The sequence below is a fragment of the Mustela nigripes genome, chromosome 7 (genome assembly GCF_022355385.1).
Source record: "Mustela nigripes isolate SB6536 chromosome 7, MUSNIG.SB6536, whole genome shotgun sequence".
Classification (NCBI taxonomy): domain Eukaryota; kingdom Metazoa; phylum Chordata; class Mammalia; order Carnivora; family Mustelidae; genus Mustela; species Mustela nigripes.
Window position 1 is genome coordinate 28,789,541 of NC_081563.1, and position 9,815 is coordinate 28,799,355.

A 9,815-nucleotide genomic window follows, 5' to 3' on the forward strand; every position below is an offset into this window, starting at 1 on the left:
GGGCCTTCGGCTCAGGTCGTGACCCCAGGGTCCTGGGATCGAGTCCCACATCAGGCTCCTGGCTCAGCAGGGAGCTTGTTTCTCTCTCTGCCTCTGCCTGCCACTCTCCCTGCTTGTGCGCTCTCTCATGCTCTCTCTCTCTCACTCTCTGACAAATAAATAAACTCTTAAAAAAAAAAAGAATTAATAAGTATAGTTACCACACCTACACATTAGGTCTCTAGACTTATTCATCCCATATAAGTGTAACTTTGTACCCTTTGACCTACAGCTCCCTACTTGCCCCCACCGCCCCATTCCCTGGTAACTATTATATTACTTTCTGCTCCTATGAGCTCAAGTTCGTTTGTTTTTGTTTTTGTTCTCGAGATTCTACATGTACATGAGATCATACAGTATTTTGAAAAGAGGTGCCAAGTCAATTCAGTAGGTACACTTGTAATGTGAATAAACAGCTAAAATATCCACATAAATGAGTGAATGTCAAACAATACATCCTAACATACAGGAAAATTAAACTATTCAAATAGACCAGGATTAAAACATAAAAGCTAAAATGTGAAAATATTTAGAAAAATATAAAATAAAATCATCATGAGATGGGGCAGGCAGTGATTTATTAAAAAGACACATAAAGCTCAAACTATAAAACATGTATTGAAAAAATGGACTTTCTTAAATTAAAACTGTCTGCCCTTCAGAAGATTCTATTTAGTATATTTTAAAAATGCCACAGACAGTAGGCCCGTAGCCTCCCCGCCCCTCCCGCAATGCTCGACCCCGGGATCCCCCCGGCTTGCCTGCCCACCATGGCCGACAAGGAAGCAGCCTTTGATGATGCAGTGGAAGAACGTGTGATCAATGAAGAGTACAAAATATGGAAAAAGGACACCCCTTTTCTTTACAATTTGGTGATGACCCATGCCCTGGAGTGGCCTAGCCTAACTGCGCAGTGGCTTCCAGATGTAACCAGACTAGAAGGGAAAGACTTCAGCATGTGAACACACACATCCGATGAACAAAACCATCTTGTAATAGCCAGTGTGCAGCTCCCTAACGATGATGCTCAGTTTGATGCTTCACACTACGAGAGTGAGAAAGGAGAATTTGGAGGTTTTGGCTCAGTTAGTGGAAAAATTGAAATAGAAATCAAGATCAACCATGAAGGAGAAGTAAACCGGGCACGTTATATGCCCCAGAACCCTTGCATCATTGCGACAAAGACTCCATCCAGTGATGTTCTTGTTTTTGACTATACAAAACATCCTTCCAAACCAGACCCTTCTGGAGAATGCAACCCAGACTTGCGTCTCCGTGGACATCAGAAGGAGGGCTATGGACTTTCTTGGAACCCAAATCTCAGTGGGCACTTAGTGCTTCAGACGACCACACCATCTGCCTCTGGGACATCAGTGCAAAGGAAGGAAAAGTTGTGGATGCGAAGACCATCTTTACAGGGCATACAGCAGTAGTAGAAGACGTTTCCTGGCATCTGCTCCATGAGTCTCTGTTTGGGTCAGTTGCTGATGATCAGAAACTTATGATCTGGGATACTCGTTCAAACAATACTTCCAAACCAAACCACTCAGTTGATGCTCACACTGCTTGAAGTGAACTGCCTATCTTTCAATCCTTACAGTGAGTTCATTCTGGCCACAGGATCAGCCGACAAGACTGCTGCCTTGTGGGATCTGAGAGATCTGAAACTTAAATTGAATTCCTTTGAATCACATAAGGATGAAATATTCCAGGTTCAGTGGTTACCTCACAATGAGACCATTTTGGCTTCTAGTGGTACTGATCGTAGACTGAATGTTTGGGATTTAAGTAAAATTGGAGAGGAACAATCCCCGGAAGATGCAGAAGATGGACCACCAGAATTGTTGTTTATTCATGGTGGTCACACTGCCAAGATATCTGATTTCTCCTGGAATCCCAATGAACCTTGGGTGATTTGTTCTGTATCAGAAGACAATATTATGCAAGTGTGGCAAATGGCAGAGAACATTTACAATGATGAAGATCCTGAAGGAAGCGTGGATCCAGAAGGACAAGTGTCCTAGATATGTCTGCACTTCTTGTGATTTTAGACTCCCCTTTTTACCCCCCTCTCAACCCTGAGATTGATTTAACACTGGTTTTGAGACACAGACTTTGTTTGGCTATCCCTCTATGATAGGTACCATCAACAATGTTACTAGCCCAAACAGAGGGTGTTTTCTAAATTTTAACTGGGGGACTTGATTCAGTAAAGCCACAGACTTATATTTAAATTTTCTTCAGGAATTTTCTAGAAACAAAAGGTCTAACGTAGCCACAGAAAGGGAAATATTGGGTGTGGTTATTTTTTTTCTTAGGCTATATCCCCAAGTTTTACAGACTCCTTTTAAGTAAAGGCTAAAGTAAGGAAGGATAGAGCCAAGTGAGGAGTTAGTCCTTGACCACTAGTTTGGTACCATCTCTATTTTGGGTGACCTGTTTCACCAGCAGGCCTGTTACTCTCCATGACTAACTGTGTAAGTGCTTATAATGGAATAAATTGCTTTTCTACGTAAAAAAAAAAAAAAAAAAATGCCATAGACAGTAAAACATATATATTTGTAAATATGTTTGTTTATGGATGTATATATATACATAAAGAACTCCTAAGGTTTGGTATAAGAAAATTCAACAAAAGTGAGTGTGCGAAAGACTTGAAGAAGCACTTGATAAAAGAAGATAAAGAAATAGCCAATAAACAAATAAAAAACATGCTCGACATTATTTATCACCAAAGCAAGGCAAATTAGAACTATAATGAGATGTAACTTCACACATGAAATAATAACAAAATTTATTTTATTTTAACAAAATTTATTTATTTTAATTAAAAATTATTTGTTATATAATAACAAAACAAAATTTAAACAAAATTTTAAAAGATTGACAATACCAAGTATTAGTGAAGATTTTAAGCAATTGGAACTATCACATTTGCTGATGGGAATGAAAAAAGTGCTATACCTGGTCAGGAAAATTTCTTACATATTCAAATACACACCTTTCCTGTGATTTGGCAATTCCATTCATTGATTTAATGAAGAGAAATGTAAACATCCTTCCAGAGAAATATTTGTACACAAATATTTATAGCAGGCTTTATTTACAGTAGCCAGAAACTAAACACAACAGGTGACATTTAAAGGTATGTGGATATTCGTGCAATGGAATACTACTAACCATTAAAACATGCATTATCTACCAAAAATGCAACAACACAGATAATCTCACAGACATGATAATGAGGGAAGGAACCTAAATCAAACGGATCATACTATATGACTTCATTTATTTGAAGTTCTAAAACAGCATGCTAAACTATGATGATGGGAGCGGAGTGGTTTCAGGTAGGAGATAGACATCTAAGATGTACAAAGAGACTCGATACTTTTGAGATGATAGAAATGCTTCATATATTGAGTATGGTGCAGTTTACACAGATGTACGCATTGAATTCTCACTTAAAAGCTGTGCATTTTAAGAACCTAGATGTCTATCAACAGATGAATGGATAAAGATGTGGTATATATATACAATGGAATACTATGCAGCCATCAAAAGAAACAAAATCTTGCCATTTGAGACGACATGGATGGAACTAGAGGGTATTATGCTTGGCAAAATAAGTCAATCAAAGAAAGACAATTATCACATGATCTCCCTGATATGAGGAAGTTGAGAGGCAACGTGGGGACTTTGGGGGGTAGGAAAGGAATAAATGAAACAAGATGGGACTGGGAGGGAGAAAAACCATAAGAGACTCTTAATCTCACAAAACAAACTGAGGGTTGCTAGGGGTAGGGGCGTACAGAAAGGGTGGTTGGGTTACAGACATTGGGGAAGGTATGTGCTATGGTGAGTGCTGTGAAGTATGTAAATCTGGCAATTCACAGACCTCCACCCCTGGGGCTAATAATACATGCTAATTAAAGAAAAAAGGCTGTGTATTTTATTCAATGCAAATTAGCTTCATTTAAATTGATTTAAAAAATTGTCCAGATTCTGCCCTGTGTCTAGAGGAATCCCTAGAATACAATAGGCTCTTGATAAACATTTGTGAAATGAATGAGTCAATTAATTAATTCAATTAAAAATGTACAAATGTGTGAATAATTAAATAAATGAACATAAAGCAATATATAATTCAGTTCTGGGATAACTTGGGCATACAATAATTACTGTAGAAGGTCAAAACACAGAGAGCTTGGGGAGAGTTTAGAGAGGAAGAGAAGGTTATTCCAATTGAACCTGGAAAGATACATCAATGCCAAGTAAGAAATAGCTCCCTCTTTGAGAAAAGGAGACCAGCATTTGAGAAAAGGCACAAAGAAAGGAATGATTAGAAGTATTCTCAGAATAATGAAGAATGGAATCTTCATCTGAAAACTCTTTTTGGAATTATAAGAAATAAATGTTAATAAGTAAATAATAATTGTAGTAAATCATTTGAACCAGGTATTGCAGATAGATTGAATTTATAAATGAAAAGAATCAGGAAAATTTGTCGCAATCATCTATGGCAATAAAACAATATTCAATGATACAATAATCTAAGAGTCAAGAGATGACAGCCTAGGTTTATAGTACTAGCATGTGACACAGTAAGAAATAGGTATCTGCTCTCCACCCCTGATTCCTGACACAGAGCTCTTATGAACCCAGCAATTTCCTAAGGGATAGCCTATTCAAACCTTCTAGTGGCTTCCTATCACTCTAACAAATTAAATCCAAACTTTCTACCATAGCCAACAAGAGCCTCATGGTCATTATACACCTAACTTTCTAGATTCATCCTAGTGCTCTACTGGGGCCCATACTGCTTGGGACACTCTCAGGGGAATATGTTACCACTTTCTATTTTCAGGGTCTTTACCTAGAATACTTTTCCCTAAAACATTCATGAAGTTTGATTCATCATTCCACCCAAAGTTCAGTCCAAATGTCATTACACCAGACTGATTTTATCACTTTTACCAAAAACAGGATCACAAAAATTATCCCTTCGTTCTCTATCCCCTTACCCTACTGTATTTATCATCATACCCTTCAGATCACTATGAAAGCCAATTGCTCAGTATTTATTTGCTAGGTTCTCATCCAAATTTTCCTCCACCTCTAGAATATAAGCTCTGTGAGGACAGGACTCTTATTCATTAGTGATTCTCCAATGCCCTTTTTTTTTTCTTAAGATTTTATTTACTTATATGAGAGAGAGAGAGTACATGCACGCATATAAGCCAAGACGAGGATCAAAGGGAGAGGGAGGACCAAACTCCGTGCTGCACAGGGAGCTGATGCAGAACTTGATCCCAGGACCCTGGGATCATGACTTGAGCCTAGGGCAGATGCTTAACCACTGAGCCACCCACACACCCTCCTCAAACTCTTTTTGAGGAGTTGGATCAGAAAAGCCCAGCTCTGGGCACCTGAGTGGCTCAGGAGGTTAAGCCTCTGCCTTTGGCTCAGGTCATGATCTCAAGGTCCTGGGATCGAGTCCCGCATTGGGCTCTTTGCTCAGCAGGGAGCCTGCTTCCCCCTCTCTCTCTGCCTGCCTCTCTGCCTACTTGTGATCTCAATCTCTGTGTCAAATAAATAAATAAAGTCTTAAAAAAAAAAAAAGCCCAGCTCCAACACTTACTACCTATATAAACTTGGAGAAGTTACTTAAATATTCTAACTTTCAGAATTCATCATTCCTTCAATGGAGATAAAAATTAGACTACTGCCATTCAGGATTTCATGGGGATTAAATTGGAGAATACATCGAAAAGACCTAATATAGTGCTAGCCCAGAGTAAGCAATAAATAAATGGGAGTCCTCACAGCCTGGAAGGATCAAATGCATTCCAGCATCTTAAAAAGATAATAAATTATAAGGTTTTCCCATTTTTAATATGGAGGAAATAGTCCCCAGAATGGTAAAAAGGCCTTTCTTCTCAATGACCCCATGTGTGGAGCCACTTGAGGCTCCAGGGAAACCCTCATGGAAAACTATTAGCAAAGTTCTAGGGCATAAAGCTCCATGCTCTTGTTTGTTCAATCTTAAAACCAGACTCAGCGCACATGCTCTATCTGTACAACCACCATTTATAGAGTTCACTGATACTGTGATTCCTTGAGGCAAACAGACTATAAACTCCTTTAAGAGAAAATGAAAAAAATTGTCTCACCTTTCATTTCAAGTTATTGGAGTTTTGATTCCAACATGATTCCAAGTATATAAAAATTCAATCTGGAGTGAAGATATTTACAACACGGTTGGTGAATGTACTGTAAAGTGATGAAACATCCCATGACCAGATGCACAGTTACAACTTGACGGACTAGGTCATGCAAGGGAGTAAACATGTACCATACCCACTGTAACAGAAATCTATGTTTCCAGAATAATACCAACATACAAAATCTTTGTTCACTCCGTATTGTAAAAACACTCTTTAGCTTCAGGAAACAGCTTAGAAGACTGTGAGAAGGACAGCCCATTCTCTTGAAGCTTTATTAACTTGAAATTTCTATCTCAGGGTGCCTGGGTGGCTCAGTTGGTTAATCATCTGACTCTTGATTTCTGCACTGGTCATGATCTCAGGATCCTGGGATCCAGCCCTGCATTGCTCTCAATGTGGTATCTACTTAAGGATTCTCTCCCTCTCCCTTTGCCCCTCACCCTGCTCACACCAGCTCTGTCTCTCTAAAATAAATAAGTCTTTGAAATTTCTGTCTCAGCACCATGGAAGTCATCTTTGGTCTCTGAAATCAGATTTCTGTGTGTTCACCTTTCCTTCAGAGGAATTCTATGCAGAAGTCCAAGTGATTCCCAACTCTCTTCACCAGCACTATTCTAGTGCATCTCACACACTGCTAGTAGATGAATGTGCCCCAAATGCACTCTTGTTCCTGCCAGTCCTTTTCATATGTACTTATTGGAATCCCCACTTTTTATGGATTGAAGCTCAAATTCTTGAGGTCAACATTCAACATTCTGAACATGTGGCTCTTGATTATCTTCCTAATTTTGTCTCCTACTACTCCTTTCAAAATGCTCTTACTTCTTAATGAATATAATTTCATAGTTGGTGCTTTTCTATCCCTGGTCTTCTTTTTCCCCCTCATTTCCATTTTAGATGGATCATTAGGCTACACTCTTTTTGTGTAAATCCTTGTGATACTCTCACCTACCTTAAAAATTTGTTGGTTTTATTTTTGCATTTTATGCCTACTCTATGTTGTAGGACTCTATTGTGCCTGTGGCATAATTCTGATTCATCCATTTTATTCATTCCATGCATTTTTATTGGACGCGAGGTTCCATGCGAGGCACTGGAGCTTTGATGTTGAACAAAAACAGACTTGGCTCCTGATTTCATAGCACTTTTAGCTAATGAGCCTTCAGAAATTGACTAAATAATGACAAACAAATATAGTATTATGATCATAATAATAAATAAGATATACAAATGCTATGAGATCTTAAAATAGAAAAATTTTAAAAGACTTATTCATTTTAGAGAGACAGAGAGAGGACAAGTGGGAGGGGAAGAGGAAGAGAGAATCTCAAGCAGATTCCGTGCTGAACATGGAAACCAATGGAGGGCTCAATCTCACGACCCTGAGATCATGACCTGAGCTGAAACCAAGAGCTGGACATTTAACTGACTGTGCCACCCAGGCACCCCTAAAATAGTAAATTTCACCCATTCAAGAAGATGAGAGAAGGCTTGCCTATAGATATTATAGTTTAGAGGATGAAATCTAAGGAATGACTTCAAGTTTATTGGCTAAAGAGGGTAGAAAAGAGAGTTTCTGGCAAAGTGCCCACATTGACAGGGAAATAGGCAAGAAAAAGGGACTGAAAGGATCGAGATTGATGGAGTGGAAAAAGAGCAGTGCAGTGTGAAGAAAGATGGATTTGGAAATCAGGAGTAGCCAGGCCATGTATGGCCTTCTAGCATAGTGGTTCTCAAGTGGATTAGTCTCTAGAACACTTAACACTCTTAAAAGTTACCCAGAACTTCAAAGAACTTTTGCTTATTTGCACATTATATCTAGGAACAGTTACTGTTTTATAAATTAAATCTGAGAAATTTTAAGTGTTTATTCATTCATTTAAAATAACAAAAATAAAGGCATTACACATTAACATGAATAACATAATTCTTATTTTAAGAAAAACTACATACCTCAAAACAAAATGGAATTAGAGAGAAGGGAGTGATAGTTTTCTATTTTTCCAAGTCCCTCTAATATTTTCCCCAATAGAAGATCTGAATTCTCACATTTTTTCTGTTATAATACAATAGGTTAATTTGCCCTGAAAAACTCCAGTGCCCTGAGAAAGAATGAGGGTGACAAACTGTAGTATTATTAAGAAAATAATTTTGACCTTGTGGAGCCCCCGAATAGAGCCCTAAATGACCCTGAGAAGAGTTGTTCTACATCATGTTAGTAGATTTATGTCCTATGGCAGATGGAGAAAGGCTTACAAAGAAGCAAGGAAAAAGGCAGGTGGATAAATGTAGCAGTGTTTTATAATATTTTAGTGAGCCCTGTAGCTTGGACTAGGGTGTTTCACACTTACAGAGAAGGTAGAAAATGCTGGCTAAGAGATTTAATGGACAACACTTGGATGATAAGGGTAAAGAAAGAAATAGTTTAAAAGGATGAGCTCTATCGGGAGGGAGACAAACCATAAGAGACTCTATTTTCAACATTTTGAGGAACCTCCATGCTGTTTTCCAGAGTGGCTGCACCAGCTTGCATTCCCACCAAGAGTGTAGGAGGGTTCCCCTTTCTCCGCATCCTCGCCAGCATCTGTCATTTCCTGACAGTTGATTTTAGCCATTCTGACTGGTGTGAGGTGGTATCTCACTGTGGTTTTGATTTGTATTTCCCTGATGCCGAGTGATATGGAGCACTTTTTCATGTGTCTGTTGGCCATCTGAATGTCTTCTTTGCAGAAATGTCTGTTCATGTCCTCTGCCCATTTCTTGATTGGATTATTTGTTCTTTGGGTGTTGAGTTTGCTAAGTTCTTTATAGATTCTGGATACTAGTCCTTTATCTGATATGTCGTTTGCAAATATCTTCTCCCATTCTGTCTATGACCCAGCAATTGCACTATTGGGCATTTACCCTAAAGATACAAACATAGTGATCCAAAGGGGCACGTGCACCCGAATGTTTATAGCAGCAATGTCCACAATAGCCAAACTATGGAAAGAACCTAGATGTCCATCAACAGATGAATGGATCAAGAAGATGTGGTATATATACACAATGGAATACTATGCAGCCATCAAAAGAAATGAAAGCTTGCCATTTGCGACAACATGGATGGAACTAGAGCGTATCATGCTTAGCGAAATAAGTCAAGCAGAGAAAGACAACTATCATATGATCTCCCTGATATGAGGAAGTGGTGATGCAACATGGGGGCTTAAGTGGGTAGGAGAAGAATCAATGAAACAAGATGGAATTGGGAGGGAGACAAACCATAAGTGACTCTTAATCTCACAAAACAAACTGAGGGTTGGTGGGGGGAGGGGGTTTGGGAGAAGGGGGTGGGATTATGGACATTGGGGAGGGTATGTGCTTTGGTGAGTGCTGTGAAGTGTGTAAACCTGGTGATTCACAGACCTGTACCCCTGGGGATAAAAATATATGTTTATAAAAAATAAAAAATTAAAAAAAAAAACCATAAGAGACTCTTAATCTCACAAAACAGACTGAGAGGGTTGCTGAGGGGAGGGGGGTAGGGAGAGGGTAGTGAGGTTATGGACA

General features: G+C 38.8%; 1 pseudogene; it reads left to right on the plus strand.

The window, feature by feature from the left end:
• The first annotated feature begins 749 nt into the window (after positions 1-749).
• On the plus strand, positions 750-2,423 carry LOC132022279 (histone-binding protein RBBP4-like; annotated as a pseudogene).
• Positions 2,424-9,815: the final 7,392 nt, after the last annotated feature.